The 16,560-nt window shown below is 43.9% G+C and overlaps 1 long non-coding RNA gene across 2 annotated transcripts; it reads left to right on the top strand.

The window, feature by feature from the left end:
- The first annotated feature begins 10,927 nt into the window (after nucleotides 1-10,927).
- On the top strand, nucleotides 10,928-15,781 carry LOC111925191 (uncharacterized). 2 transcript variants are annotated; one of them, XR_015283230.1, is made up of 5 exons: nucleotides 10,928-11,076; nucleotides 11,169-11,265; nucleotides 12,168-12,470; nucleotides 14,364-14,417; nucleotides 15,402-15,781. It is a non-coding gene; the product is annotated as an uncharacterized LOC111925191 (long non-coding RNA). The 2 variants fall into 2 exon arrangements; XR_002862101.2 differs by lacking the exons at nucleotides 10,928-11,076; nucleotides 14,364-14,417.
- The last annotated feature ends 779 nt before the right edge of the window (nucleotides 15,782-16,560 follow it).

Here is a 16,560-nt window from a genome sequence, read left to right as displayed (position 1 = left end):
GAAGGAATTCTCAAGATGTTTTCCAAAAGTTTTTCCTCTTTCCTGTCACAGCTGTTTCTCCATGACTATTGTCTCTTTTGTCCCTCGCATCCCACCACAAAGCTCTGAGCATCCAGAGGTCAGATGGGCTCCCAGGCACTACAAATGATCAGATTGGCAATTCAAAAAAAATTGTTATGATTCCAGCTGTTGTTAAAAATCAGGCCAAGGTTTAGAGTCCTCCAGGATGGGCCACAATAGCAGGAACAAGATCCCTGTTGGGTAACTTGCATGTCTTTTACCTCCATTCCCAAGCCTTTATTTCCTAAAGATCTTGAGATAATGTTACTTCTCAGCTTTTTATCAGACAGTTTGTGAGCGCTGAAGGAAATGTTTTGCTATTAAGGCAGCATCTGATGCTTAAAACACTCTCAATCTCTCCCAGGGAAAGAAGAGGGGAACAGATGTTAACATCTGCTCTGTTGAATCTGGCCTACATTTTCTTGTTGCCGACCCTCTCTTCTCCTCCCCACAGTGTATTGCAGTAGCATCCTGCCAGACAAAAACCATAAAATTTCACTCTGCAGATCTTGTGCTGAAATCAGAAACCTGTAATCGGAGCACAGGCTATCTTTAGAACAGAAAGTAACAACAACAAACCCTCAGCTCCAAAGTTGTAAAGTTCAGGTGACTAAAGATTTTCTTCAGGCATCTGTTCCTCTGGCTAACTTACTGTCAGTGGTACCTTCCCAAAGACTAACTAACTAAATAAATAAATATACAAAAAGGGGAAAGACTGATTTTCATCTTGAGTTTTGCTTGCTCTGACTCCCCACAGCCCAGTTTTGTACAGGAGCTGTCTGCTCAGTAAAGACCTGCAGCACAATTTCAGAGAATATCTCTCCTAGATCCAGGTTGTGCTGTAAATCTTTTAGAACTGCACACAACAATGACATGCTTCATCCCAGATTTTAGCAGCCCACAATCTTGATGTTATGCTTTAATTGAACTGAAATTACATTTAGTCAGAGCTTGAAATTTCTGATTTGCTCAGATGCCATTGTTTTCACACACAAAGCTCTTGCTCTGTACTTTTTTCCCCTCACCCTTCCCCTCTTGAATTATTTAACATTTAGAAAGCTGAGCTTTGCCACTTTTATTTCCATCCCCAGTTTTATTGCTCTCTAAGTGATTTACAAATCAAGCCTTGCATCTAATGGCGCTGTGTATTTCCATTTCCAGTGCTCTTCTTTACTGTCGGCTCTTGTTGGATGGGGCAAACCTCAGACACAAATAACTGAAGTTAATGTCAAATTGCATCACATGCAGCTTGAATTTCAATTATGGGATCTGAGTGAAAATGAATGTTTTCAGCAAACAGCAATAACGCTGCGACTCGCCTGGCCCCGGAACTCGCATTACTAGAAAGCATCACACTCAAAGACGCAGGAGCTCAAAAGCTTAAAACAAATCTGCTTGGCATTTAGTTAAGACCAATAAGCTGAAAGAATGAGCAGTCATTCAGGCCTTCAGCTTCTGTATCCCCTGCCCTATGATATGTCTGTGCCTGTTTAGAGCCTGGAACTCCAATGTTTTCTTATGAAATAATAAGGAATGAGCAGAGATTAATCTACCCTCCTAAGCCCTAGTACATCCTAAATAAATGGTGGTTTGTGGGCAAGGCAAATGGCTCAGCCCATCTTTAATTCTGTATTCAGGCTGTCAGCAGCTGAACATAAGCCACATGTGCCCAGGTGGGTAAGGGGGCCGGTGACCTCCTGGCCTTCTGTGTCAGCAGCAGCGTGGCCAGCAGGACCAGGGCAGTGATTGTCCCTCTGAGCTGGGCTATGGGGAGGCCACACCTGGAGTGTTGTGTGCAGGTGTGTGCCCCTGGTAAGGTGTGGTCAGTGAGAGATGCCTGTGTGTGAATGAAGGTGCCAAAGAGACCATCTACCAACGTTAACAACGGGGATTTTATTTAACAAGAAATGTGGGGTAGAGGGATAGGGATGGGGAAAGGGAGAGGGAGAAGGGGAGAAGGGGTAAAGCACCCGGACCTGCCACTGGGAGCCGATCAGGGGGAGCCGGCATCTCAGGGCCTCCTCCTGCTTCTGGCTCTGGGCTCAGTCCTCTCGCTGTCCCCTGAGGCAGCTGAAGGAGAAGAGCCGGCGCAGAGCCCGCCGGGCCGTCTTGGCGATGGAGCGCCATGGCCGTGGGGCCGGGGGCTGCGGGACGGCTGCGCTGCCGGCGGGGCAAGCAGGAGCGCTGCGTGCCAGGGGCTGGGCAGGCAGCGGGCAAGCCCCTGCCAGCTCCCCAGCCCTGCGGGGCTCTGCCTGGGGAGGGGCGGCCTGGGCACAGCCAGCCTCAAGCCATGCTGCGTCGGCCTCGTCCACGGCAGCCGAGGCACACACTGCAGCCGTGTTTGCCTCTTCGGGCAGTGCCGTGGGGAGAGGCTCGCTGACATCGCCCTCATCGCTGCCATCGCTGTCCGCAGTAGAAGTTGCTGGCTCTTCCTCTTCTTGCGGTGGCAGATCCAGTGCACTCTCTGGGTCATTGTCACTCTCTCCTGCCGCTCCTCTTTCTTCCTCCCACTTTTCCAGGAGCTCGTTTAGAAGAGCATCGCAGGGCAGTGACTCGCCAGAGCTGGAGCACAGCTGTTCCAAGAGGTCAGGAGCTGCTGTCTCTGCCTTGTTTTCTGCCTGTCCTCCCGAGTCTGTGGTCACGCCCGAAGTGCCGTGGGGCACCTGGGAGCCTGCAGCGAGTTCCGGGGTGACCCTTGACCCATCCCTCAGGACACATCCACCTTTGCCTTGTGGTGGCAGAAACAAGGCTCTCTCTGACTCGCTGTCCCTCTCTCCTGCTGCTTCTCTGTCATGGAGCTCTTCTTGCTCCCAGTCTTCCAGGAGCTCCTTGACAACAGCGTCACAGGACAGCGAGTCGTCAGAGACAGGGTCCAGCTCAGCCAGCAACTGGTCCAGAGACACCAGCTCAGAGGACTTTGGTGTCTCTCCTGCAGCGTCTTTGGTCACGCTGCAAGTGCTGTGAGGCACCGCGGGGCCTGCAGCTGGCTCCAGAGTGGGGCTTGGTGGATCCCTGAGGATGCACCTGGGCGTCGTGGGGCTTTCTTTGTCGTGCAGGGGGGAGAAGCTGCATCCAAACAACAGCTCATCCACCTCCTGCAACGTTTTATCCGCACGACGCAGCAAAGCCTCATCATCCTCTAGGCACAGCTGCTTGTCACGCACACTCTGCCCAGTGGGCCGACGCATTCCCTCCCCTCCTTGGCGTCCACTTAACCACTTTGTGGTTCTCCGAGTGGACTCGATGGGCCTGTTCTCCCTCAGATGTGGGCCCAGCTCTCTGAAAACGTCACTGCAGACGCTGCTGCTGGGCCCTCCCATCAGCTTGAGGAGCACCTCTCTCTCAGAGTGCTCCAGCTGTTTCCAAACCGGCAGGGTCTCAATGCCAAGCGGGTCCCCACGCCCAGGTTGAATGGGTGGCAGGTGATGGTCCTGCCTTCCCGCTGACCCATGCCGCTTGTACAGCAGGGGCTGCCACTCACGGGGCTGGCCGCGAGCATTCGCCTGCTGCTTCCTGGACATCTTCCGTGTGCTTTGCCAGACACTGGACACAAGCACACCGAGTAGCTGCTGCCTTCGGAGAAGCTGCTGCCTCCAGTGAAGCTGCTGTCTCCTCAGAGAGCTGCTGTCCCGAGAGTGGCGACTGTCGGTATTTATACCCCTCATGGTCATGATGCTGACCTGTGTCACAATGGCCTCTGCACGTGATGTCACCGCGGGTCACAAAGGCCTGGTGGGCAAGGCCACGCCCTGTCCCTGAGGCCTGGCGGTTTCCATGCAGCCAAGCCTGGTCACAAAGGCCTTTTTAGGCCTTTTCCTTTCAACTTTGCCTTTGTTTATTCTGGTTCCAATGACCTACAGCTCTGTGTTGTGCCACCTTGTGTGTTTCTCCCCTAAACATCCCCAAATAAGCCCTGTGCCATGCTAAAGTGTTTTACCCACCCAGCCCACCCTGTGTCCTGGCCCTGAACCTAGGCAGAAGGATCATAAGAAAGGCAAAAATCTGTTTGAATTTAATCTGGCCACTACTGTAAAAGACAATAAAATGTCTTTGCTAGAAGAGATTAGGAACACAGAAGTGCCAAGTAAAATCTCCCTTCTTTAACAATGCAGGGGTGAGGGGAAAATGGTCACAAGGGATGAGGAAAAGGCTGAGGTACAGAATGCCTTGTTTTTCTCAGCTTTCAGGAGTCAGATGGGTTATCGGGAGGACAAGCAGTCCCCTGAGCTGGCACACAGGGACAGGGAGCAGACCTGACCCCCTGCAATGCTAGCGGAAGTTGTTGGTGACCTGCAGAGCCACTGGGTCCCTGACAAGTCTATGGGGCTGCCCAGAGTCCCCCAGGGGTGCTGAGGGAGCCCATGGAAGAGCTTGCCAAGCAACTCTCCCATCCTTTATTGTCATCATTCCTGGCCAGTCGGGGAGGTCCCAGGTGACTGGAGGTGCCAATGGGACACCCAGGCCCAAGAAGGGCTGCAGGGAGGATGTGAGGAACTGCAGGCCTGTCAGCCCGACCTCGGGGCCTGGCGAGGTTCTGGAGCAGATCATCGTGAGGGGGATCACACGGCCCAGAGAGGACAACTGAGGGATCAGGCCCAGCCAATGTGGGTTTAGGAAAGACAGGTCCTTTAGGTTTAGTGTGAGCAACCTGATCTCCTTTGGGCTGTGGGTGATGTCTCTTGGGGCTGAGGGAAAAGCTGTGGATGGAGTCTCCCTGGACTTCAGGCAAGTCTTTGATTCTGTATCCCACAGCACAGTCCTGGAAAAGCTGACAGCCCAGGGCTTGGGCAGGGGCACTCCTTGCTGGCTTAGGAACTGGATGGCCATGTCCAGAGAGTGGTGGGGAATGGTGCCGTATCCAGTTGGTGTCTGGTGATGAGCAGTGTCCCCTGTGGCCAGTCCTGTTCAGTGTCTGTCCTGCTGATGTGGCCAAGGGCATTGAGGGTACCCTCAGTATTAAAATCCCGACAACACCAAGGTGGGTGGGAGTGTTAATTTTCTAGAGGGTAGGAAAGCTCTGCAAGTGGATGTAGCCAGGCTGGATGGATGGTGTGAGGCCATCAGGGTGAGGTTCAAGAAGAGCAAAGTCTTGGTCCTGCCTATGTGTCCCAAGAAGCCTCTGCAGTGCCCCACGCTGGGGGCAGATTAGATGGAAAGCTGCCAGGCAGGAAGGGCCCTGGGGGTGCTGGCTGACAGTGGCTGAACATGAGCCGCGTGTGCCCAGGTGGGTAAGGGGGCTGGTGGCCTCCTGGCCTTCTGTGTCAGCAGCAGCGTGGCCAGCAGGACCAGGGCGGTGATTGTCCCTCTGTGCTGGGCCCTGGGGGAGGCCACACCTCCATTTCTTGGGTTAATTTTTGGCCCCACATGACAAGAAGCACATTGAGGTCCTGGAGCTTGTCCAGAGAAGGGGAAGGGTCTTGAGCACGAGTCTGATGAGGAGCAGCTGAAGGAGCTGGGGGGCTCAGCCTGCAGTAAATGAAGATCATGGGGGCCCTCATTGCTCTCTACCCTTGACAGGAGTGTAGAGACAGGTGGGGCTCATTTTTTCTGCCATGTCTCAATTGAAAGGATGAGAGGCAATGACCTTAAATTGCAGCAGGGGAGGTTCAGATTATGCATTTAGAAAAAACAAAATGAAACAAAACAAAACAAAACAAAACAAAAAACTCCACTGAAAATATGGCTAGGCATTGGATTAAGTCATCCAGGGAGGTGTTGGAGCCACCATCCCTGGGAGTTTCCAAGAGGCACTGGATGTGGCACCTGAGGATATGGGTTGGGAGTGATTTTGGTGGTGCTGGTTTGATGCTTGTACTGAGTGGTCTTGGAGGTGTCTTCTAACCTCGATGATTCTGTGACCCACTGCAATGTCCAGAGGGTGGGAAGGCTCAATGGGAAGATGATTTCCTCTCGTGGTTATTTGTGATTCACCTAGTGATACAAAGCTCAACTTTGTTTAGTTTTCTGGAATAGCTGGAGGAAGGAACTAGAGGTATTGAGGACAGATATATCTTATATTCATGCAGATGTTGAAGTGGATTGAAGGAATCATGTTCTCTCCTGCCCATTCCTCTCCATTTTCTTCAAAGGATGTTGAGGCACAAGGTTATATTTAGTCTACAAAGTGCAGTGCCCTGTCACTGCTGAAGTTTTTGTGGCTTCAAAAGCTTCAGCCAATGGAATGACCTGAATATCCTCTCTAAACAGGGGCATTGCAATGCAGTTGCATGTTCTGCCTCTTCAACTTGCTGGAGAAAATATGTTCCTTCCATTAGAGAGTGAATGCAACATTTGGATATTCTACCCAGGAGTAAAAAGTCATCATGCTGCATCCCTGTTGCTTTGAAAGCACTGCTCTCAAAGAAAGAAAAACTTTCTAAAAGCATAAAAAAATATGATTTTTTTTTTTTTTTTTAATGCTACAGCCCAAGTGACACTAATGAATGTGTCTAGATGGCACTTGAAAAAGCCAGATAGGTACCACTTAATTTATTTCTGCTAAAACTATCCAGAACCTGATGTCCTGGTTAAAATGACAGCAAGTTGAAGTATTGGAAAACTACTTTTTTATAATCTGGTGCAGGTCTTACTGTCAAAATCAGCTCTTAATAGAAACTGAAGAGCTACCCTGCACAATATTAATCAGGTGAACTTTAAAATTTATGAGTTATGACTTTAAAATACAGAGAGTTTGTAAGGACATTTTTCTAGGGGACTGGGATATGGGTTTGTGTTAGATTCTCAGCGATTAAACCTTCTTTTTATCTGCATAAGAGAAAGAGCAAAGATGGATTTCTATAATTATTCCTCTGAAAATACATTTTAAGCAGGAAAGAGATAGCAAGTTATCTTTCACTGTTTCTGCTGATTCCCAGCTCAGAGTGTTGGCTTTGGTCAGACACTCAGATCCAAACTGAGGTCACAAATCCCATTTTTATGCCCCAACAAATGCTTACACAACTGAATTTTTAATAAGGGTTTCAGAACTGGAAGGGGCAAGCCAAGCCAAATCCCTCCATCCCTGTAGGCACCACATCACCTGTGCTGATGCTTCTGGCCACATTAGGAGTTCCCAAATGTAAAATATCTCCACCCCCATCCCCTGGCAGGGCACTGAAATTGCTTTGGATGAACTTGGGTAGGATGCAGCTGCTCCTGTTAGAGCTGTGTTTCAGGAAACAGATTCTCACTTGCTGTATCTGCCCCAGAGTAATGTGCTTAGCCTAAGTTCATGATTTAGGCTCCCTTTGTAGCTGCTGCACTGACAGATTCAGCACCAGAATTGCCCATTCTGAGGCAGAGCTGTGATGTCTCTAATAAAGGAAGTTTAGACATCTGGCTCAGATTAAGCATTCAGCTTTTAGATAGTTAAGTTAGGTGAAAGAAAATTCAGCTACACTATGAGCCAGAAAAGTTGCTGACAACAAGGATTAGGCATGTCAAACTCAAGACATGCAACTTAAACAAAGAAGATCTTCTTTTGGAAGGGTTCCTACAGAAAAAAAATACAAGATACTGTCCTTTGTGGAGGAAGATAGAGGGGGAAAAGCAATATGTGAGAGCTCTTTTCCCTGGGCAGTTAAAATCCAGAGTCAAAGGTAAAACAAACCATTTCTATTTCTGTCAGCTTCCCTGGTTTATTGTGTGCAAAAGCTTTTGGAAGTCAACAGAAAGGTCAACCAGCAGGGTGGAAATTTTATTAAAAATATTTAGGCTGGCTTTTATTGCCAAATATAAATGGAAACCAATTAGATAATCAAACTAAAAGTAGGCAAAGGAGTGGCATTAACACTCACAGAATGTAATGATCATTGCTAAGGACGGGTTTTGTCCAGTTACTTGCCTTTGGTGGTGGTGGCAGGGGGAAATCAATTATGTTTCACCTTTTAACTGCCTTTTAAAGCCTTGCAAAATTGATTTCATACTGCATAAAAGATCCAGCAATAAAAACAAGGGAAAAGTGGATAATAAAGGATGATGTAAACGACCTGAAAATGCTGGTCTGCAAAAAGACCCCAAAATCCCACAAAATAACCAGGGTGCCTTTCTACATGGGAAAATGGGTTAAATGGGTACTGCTCCACTGCAGTCATGAGTGCAGAACAAAATTATTGCGGCAAAGCTTTGTATCCATGTGGTGAGAGGTGTGATTCCTTCAGCACAGTCCCCCCATGGAAGACTTGGCATTTGAATTTGCAACAAAAGAGCAATTAATATCTTCAGCTCCTGACCACACAAGTCCAAGTCACAGCAGCCAGGCCATCACAAGGTTGTGACTGAATCATTGAATCAGAGAATGGTTTGGGTTAGAAGGAACTTTAAAAGTTCATCCAGTTCAAACCCCCTGCAATGGGCAGGGACACCGTCCACTAGACCAGGCTGCTCAAAACCCATCCAAACTGGCCTCAAACACTTCCAGGGATGGGGTGTCAACTTCTCTCATCAACCTATTCAAGGGCTTCATCATGCTCACAAGAAATAATTTCTTCTCAGCATCTAATCTGAACCGACTCTTTTCCAGATTAAAGACATGATACACATTGGGTTAGTCCTCTGGATACCCATCTTCTGCATTTTGTGCACAGGTAAAGGTAGCCAAGATGAGTGAGGTTCAGGACCAGGTAGGTTCCTCCCATCCATCTATGAGGCTGCTGTGACACAGTGACCCCAGGTCCAGCAGCAACACAGTTGAACATGTCCCCAAAAAGTGCACACACAAATGCACGCACAAACAGCCACAGAGAAGAACACAGGGAGCACCTCATAGACTCACACAGCACTCACACAAAGATGAACAGCACAGTCACCACATTGCCTTCCTCCTCCCCAGCTATCTGGGGTTGAAGTTGCTACAGGAATAGACACAGTAGGGATTTTTCCAGCAGCTGGTTTAAGACAGGTTTTGGAACAGCTGGGCTTGAGGTCCCAGTTTTTGCCTGAGGCTTTTACCAGGGCTCTCAGACCCCTGGTGGCTCCAGCCTGGCACCAGACCGCCCATCCTGCTCACAGGATTGCAGCCTGTCACCTTTATGTGCTGGCTCACAATAGTGAGTTCACTTGCACAGGAGAAAACACCAAGATTTAGGAGTAAAACAGAGTAGATTGTGGTGGAGGGTTCAGCCAGACAAACATCCATCCTGCCCAGCTTGCCCATGTTATAGGTGACAATATAATATTGCTTTTCACATTTATAAATTAACTTTTTGTTTCACAAGTATTTTGATCTAGTACAATTTATACTTACTTTTAATTGCTTTCATATGTATAATCTCTCAGTTTACATATACACTGTATAGTTTATATTAATGGTAATGTAATAAATACATTGTGCCATAGGCATTAGCAAACTGTTAAAAATAGAGACTAAAAATACCTCTATGTAACCAACCTAAAGAATGGTGCAAAAACACTAATTTTCCTCACATTTGTGAACTGACGCATAAGCACCCAGAGTGTGAAATAACAGGATAGGAACATGGGAAGACCTTATCTGTAGAATATTCTGCAGGCAGGTTAGAGGTTAAAAATCAAACAAGAAGAGAACCTGGAATATCAAGTGTTTCCAAGGAAGTTTGACTAATAAAACATATGGATATGCATGAACCTAAGGAATGATACAGTATAAAGACAAACTGTTTCAAATCTATGCTCTTTGGCTGTTTGCCAGGAGCACCCCAACTCTGGGCTTTTGTATCTTTATTCCTTAAACTTTTTTAAAATCCTGAAGAGTTACTCTGTTTTTCACACCCATAACTCTTTTCTGTCTATTTTCCAACTCTTTTTCTTCCTGTTCCATCTTGATCCCTCCCTTCTGCTGCCTTTGCTCCTGCTAAACATTCAATCTTTGCACATTCCCACATTCTTTCTGCATCTGTGTCCAATAGTAAGCCTTGATTCCTTCAGGATCAGGACAGGAACCCCTCCAGTTTTCAGGGCACTCCTGACAAAGTGGTTTTTGTCTGAGTCACCCAGCTGGACTGGACTCACTGATTAGGTTACAGGGACTCAGACTCATCCCTGTGTCTCTGAGTTCAGAAAGAATGGCCCTTAATCACATAACGCACCAAAGAGCACATGACATTTCTTTCAGACCTCTTCCTGTGCTTTATTTCTTCTTTTCACTTGCCCTTTGTTTTGTCCTCCATTCTCTGCCTTGTCTGCCAAATAATAACCAGATGTCAGCAGTTTCTGCAGCAGGGAGAAAGTTTCCATGCTGGTTAGTCCAGAGAGGGAACTTTCCCCCTGTGCCATGGATCATTGTGACATCTAGCTTTGTCTCTTCAGCCCATCAAGTGGTGCTGTTAACTCATAATGCCACATTTTGTTGTATCTTGGGAGCCAAGGGAAATATGTTTTGGCTATTGGAAGCACTCCCTACAACAGTAACTCATTTAGCTGAAGACACATCTGAGTGAAATTGGAAGGTTGGAGAGAAGTTTGTGAAATGTCACAGGGTGGTTTGTGTGGATCAATGAGATTACCCTGGTCCCCAAACTCTGGCCTTGTGAACTGCCATCGTATCAGCGAGGCAGCTTGACTGGGCAAGACCCCAATTGCACTCCCAACTTTTCCTAAAGAGCAGGAAGAGTAAGGAAAATGTCAGTCCCTACTTTTGTTGTGATTTGGAGCCTGGCCTGGCCTCCAGACTGGGGTAATCCATTCCACTCTATTAAAGCAAAGGGAAAATCCATTCAATCTCCACTGATACATTCCATCCCTTTTAGAAGAAGTAGAAACTGGTTAAATAGGAGGATTTTTATCTCTGTCTGAAACCAAGTTCTTAGACAAGCTTGTTATTTTGGCCTGAGGTAGCACAATGAAAGGTGGGTTCTGTTATGTTTCACACTCCTTTTTTTCTTTTTCCCAGTGCTTATAACTATATGGAAATCCTATAACATCATGTAGTTAATGGCAGGAAAAAAATATTGGTACCAGTAGTGCTTTAAATCATGAGAACTCTGCTTAAACAAATTATCCTCTTCCACCCTTCAGAATACATGTGATGCCTGATGAAAGGTCAGAGCCAAACCTTTTAAACCAAAATAGAAAACAGGTTTAAAGACTGTGCAACCCTATTCCTTTCTTATTACTTTTGACTTGCTTTATAGGAGACATGAAAGATGCGGGTCAGCTCTTCAATCTGAGAACCTTATCATGTCAGATTGCCTTTAAACCCTTTTATTTGTGTGGAGTTATTTAATTTAGGTAAGAAATCCTATAGCATTTCTCCAAACCATAAGATTCTTTCACGTGAAATGAGGGTCTCTCTCATTCTTTGCATCCCATCCTTCATTTCTTCTCATCCTGTTCATGAATAACTGACCCTTCTCATGTGTTTCTCCTTAATGCTTACCCTAAACAGTAATAAATCTAATTATCTTCAGTGTTTGGGAGCTTGACCACTGCTGCTGGACTTTGCCTCTTATTCTTATAAGAACTTGGCTTGAAAACATTTCTCTTTTCTTTTCTCCTACCATTACAAGTTGCATTCTTTACAAAATAGTTTGGACTCTCAGGGGCAATTAAAACACAAATGCTGAATATTTCCATAGATCCACTTTTATTTTCCTGGAGACAGTAAAACAAAGCTACAGCCCAAAGGCTAAAGAGAATTCATTACTGTGCATGTTGTTATCCTCTAATGTCACCATAAATTAGTTGGAAGACTCTCCTCCCAAAATAAAGATCAGAAAGATCCTTTGAGGTTAAAGTTTTGTTACAGCAAGAAGATGTCCTGAAAGCATCCTCATTTCAGAGCCACTGCAGGCTTGGAAATACTGATACCTTGAAGGGCCCCATTTTGAATCATTTCCTTAGGCAGTGGTGAAAATAAAGAAATCAGTAATATTGAAAATGTCCTTTCTCACCCTCTCTCTAAATCCGTTCCTATTGATGAGAATTTGGAGAGCTCTCCTTTTTCCTTCTATGCCAAATACTTATCTGTTATAATGCTTTACGCCAAAGTTATAATTATAATAATAAAATATTATAAAACACGTTCTTATTGCACATTTCCTGAGAATTGATGTAATTTTCTGTTTCACATCCCTGGCATTGTCTCTTTCAGTCAATGTTATCTAACATTTCGGTTATGTTCGGACACACAGATCCACCCAAGGAACAAGTTTTCATAAGAACAGAAAATCCTTTCTCACAAAGGCAAATAATCCAAGAAGACAGAGGTCAGGAAAGGACATTATGAGCATTTCCAAGATCCAGGGAATATGGAAGACTCCCAGAAAACCTGGTGCTGTTTGAAGCATTCAAAGGAGTCCCACCTGAGCTCCAGCCACTGCTCCAGGAAGGAGAGGCTCCCTTGAGGATCCACAGTCATGTTTAGAGCCCAGTGGAGACATCCTGGACAGCCTGGAATACACCAGATACAAATGGGAAGGGAAATTTCCTCTATGGTGAGATGAAATCCCACTCTAATATCTCTAAATGTGAATGTATGGGTGAAGTTACCTCCATCTGTGTAGATCTGGTCAGTATAGCCAATATAACATGAAGAATAATTCAGCTGCAAACTTCTAGGTATTTATTTAATGATAAATACAACTTTTTTTTAGTCCTCATTGTCTATTTTTTCTATTTTTTTCTTTCTCTGGGCTTTTTTTTTTTTTCCCTCAAATCTTTAATGTCCTCATTTAAGTCTTTGTCTTAAATATGGTTTTGGAGATGGGGAAGTTTAAACAAATCATTTCAGTTGCACCAGCTGGTATATCTTTGGGTAATTATGACACCCAAAAACATACAAAAATCTCAGGTGTTTTTCAAGTGTTATTAAAAATCTATCCATTGTTGTGTGAAGGTCATTTCGAGGACTTTCAAAGGGCTGATGATTTGTTTTGCTTCTGATATATTTTGGTTTTGGTTTTATTTTTTATTTTTTTTTTAATGTATAATGTAAAGCAATTTAGAGAGATCTGATTTTCAGAAAGAGTGTGAAATCCATCCATGTCTTCAATTTTGATGCCAGCATTGTTATCTTGCTGGGATCTTTGGTGGGCCCAGCATATGAAAAAGCCACTGAAAGACTTTCCCATGTTTCCATTGGCTCCAGGAATATTGGCATTCACTTATTCTGAGGAGTGTTTCTGTTCTGAATTAAGATCTTTTGTCTAGAATTTCAGATAATATCTCCAACTGAAGATAATTTTTTTATCTGAGAAAATGCCTTTAGGATTACAGTTTCAGATCAGGAACTAATAGGGAGGATAATGTACTGAAAATACAAAGATGAATTTTCTGCAGCTGTATCAATCACACAGAGAAGTAACTTCTTCTAAACTTTCACACTCAGGAATCACAGAGATTTTTTTGCTTACATAAAGTTATGTTACATTTCATTTGCTGTTGCAGCTATTGGTAGTGTGTTTTTTCCATCTGAATTTGTGAGAAATGCATATTGTGATCAACTCCTAGAGCAGTAATTTATATCTTTTGCAATACTGAAAAGGTAGGTGGCACAATTAGCTTCTAGGTGCTCCTAGAAATATTTGATAAGGTTCTATGACAACCTTACCTATCTGTACAGGAAATAAGAGGGGAGAATATTTTTAGTTCTAAAGGTAAAAATCAGGCAGATTTCTGTCATGGTTATTCTGCTCTTCCCTACAGTTGTGCTCTAATTAGGTGAATTTATTATCATGAGATTCATCCTGGTTGATGTTTCAGTGATGCCTTCTGGTTATTCTAGTGGTTTAAGGAAAATAAATCTATCAATATTTTCTGATAACTGAACTCCCAAAGCAATTAGTTTCATATTGTGTTCAATCTTTTCTTCTAAAAGACAAGTGTTAGCCAATTATTTTTATACTCCACATAGTTACTGTAGCAATAAAAAAAATTCCTTCATATTTTTCTTTTTCTTGTTCTTGTTGTTTTTCTTCTTTTTCTTCTTCTTTTTTTTCTTCTTCTCTTCTTCTTCTCTTCTTCTTCTTCTTCTTCTTCTTCTTCTTCTTCTTCTTCTTCTTCTTCTTCTTCTATTACAATTAATAATAATATTAATATCAATAATAATTAGTAATAATTACAGTTATTATTATTATTATTAATAATAATAATTAGTAACAATTACGGTTATTATTATGTAAGATCTCATTGCTGTCACTTTATTATCATGTATAAATCCTTTGGTCCCCCAATCTATGTTCAGGTACCAGAAATATACCTTTCAAGGTGTCTTCTTACTGATGATCTTGCTGTTAATGCCCAAAGTTTGGATTTTTCCATGTTAGAAATAAATTGTGAGAAGCTCTCACATCTAATTTTCCTACAATTTCCTGGTTCTGTATTTGAAGAAACACCAATATCTTGGACAGAAAAAAAAGGACTCAAGATGGTTAATATGCCTGGTAAGGAAAACATGGATCTTCTATATTTTTCCAGAATTCTCTGCTCAGTAGATTATTTCAACTCAGCATCTGCTGGACGTCTGAATCTATTATTGCCATATATACAAAATAAATCAACAGAATAAGTTCTTAATAAGGCAAAATTACTTGTGAATTAAGAATGGGGTTTTTTCCTGCTTCAATGCAACTGCATATTTCTGAGCTACAAACCCAGATTTATACTCTTTTCCCAGAATCAAAGGAATCAACAGAAAGCAACAGACATTTCTGGGATGTGATATATCTGACATCTAAAATAGATCAGATGTGCCACGTCTGTTCCTATCCACTGGCTCCATAAAAGGAACAGAGCTGACTGCTCAGGCTCCTGCACTGCAGAATTTATTTCAACTAATTTTAGCAGTGTAATCCATTTTGAGATGCAGTGAATTAGGGGTCTGTGGTACCATATCACAGCAAAGTTGGGTGTGTAGGGTAAGGGAGAATCTTATATAAGAACACCAGATTGGGAAAAGACAAGACTTTCTGCATGTTCCCATTTTTAGGCTTGCAGCAGAAGCAGCAAACTCCGGGCTAAAGAATAAATTGCTGTGACAACATAATTCTGTTAATCAATTAGACAACTCAAGAGAAAAAAAAGAAAAAGGTGATTACTGAAAGCTGACAATGAGTTGCCTGCAGAGAAAGACATAAAAGCAAACAAATAATCCCGCCTGCCAATTTAGCCTGGAGGGAACCCTCACATTCTCCTCTGACCCCAAATCCGAGTAGCAGTGGAACTTTGAGCACAGCAGCAAGTCCCATGGACCAGCTGTTTTCCATTGCACACAGGATTTCACTGTCCAGCCTACTGCCTCCAGCCTGAAAGACATGAGGATGTGCTTCCAGCAGTCATTCATCAATTTTTCTACTCTGCTGCAGGGATGCACAGCAGGCTGGAGGTGTGTCATTTTCTTTTCTTTTTTTTTTTTTTTTATTCCATAGCTACCCAAAATAGAGAGAATGAATGAGCTTTGTTCACCATCCGTCGTGCCAGAACCCCAACCTGGCCCAGCGTTCTGAGGATGAGCGAGTTATAAAAGAACACATTTTGGCTGTTGTTTACCAGATAATAGAAGCCGTCACGGAGAGAGGAAATTCCGAGTGGCACTTTGCTGACAGCTCATCTCTGGCAAGCTGTCAGGTGCAGGCTCTGTGGAGCTTCCCCCGAGCAGGAGCAGAGCCCAGCACAGCTCCAGGAGCTGTTCAGAGCGAAATCCTGACCTGCAGGGCAGGCTCCCATCGACCAGCCTGATGTGTGCTAATTGTGTACCAAAAGGATTAAATTAGCAAGGCAATCGTCTGCCATTTGCTTTTCCTCCTTCTCTCTCTCTCTCTCTCTGTTTCCTAATTTGCTTGAATCATGCACTCGAGAGGAATTTTTAGACTAGGAAGCTTGTTAGCTAAAATATACTTCTCCATTCACTTGATTTCATCTGCCAAAAGCCTCAAGCAAAAGTGCAAGTAAGGACAGATAAAAGGGTAGCAATTAGAGCATATAGTGATTAATTTTTTAAAAAAAACATTTATGTGATAACGACTGTGTTTTTGTTGCCACTTATCTTTCATTATGGAAATTAGTGAGGAATGATTCCATAACTTCTGACCTCAGGTGTATGAAGACTGCAGATCCTTCTCCTTCGTGCATTTCTCCTTGTGATCTTAATGAAATAATTTTACTGCCAACTGTTCTTTCAATTGTTGAAGAACAGAGCTCCAGCAGTGAGACAAGGTTTCCTGTGGATTTGGAAAAGTTTTGGAGACTCTTCCATCTTTTCTAGAGTAAAATCAGATCAGAGACACACCAGTTTTACTCTATGATGCATGTACTTCTAAGTTTGTACATATATAAATTTGTAAATACATGCAAAGTTTCCAGTTCCTGTCTTAATTTTGTTGTCTTTCTTATTTGAAATGCCAGATGAATATGGATTCTTCCACAGATAAATGAAATAGAGTGGAACAAGAGCATTAACTTAAAGGAAAGCTAATATATAGACTTCAATATCAAAAAGGAAGAGGAGGAAAACCTAAATTGCATATTTGTGAATAGACCTCACACCCCTTGACTCACTGTCTTGATTCATAGTGTCCTACCTATGGG

This window comes from Cyanistes caeruleus, chromosome 1, assembly GCF_971803275.1.
Source record: "Cyanistes caeruleus chromosome 1, bCyaCae1.hap1.1, whole genome shotgun sequence".
Classification (NCBI taxonomy): domain Eukaryota; kingdom Metazoa; phylum Chordata; class Aves; order Passeriformes; family Paridae; genus Cyanistes; species Cyanistes caeruleus.
Note: the sequence above shows the minus strand (reverse complement) of the source record. Positions and strands in the feature narration are given on the sequence as shown.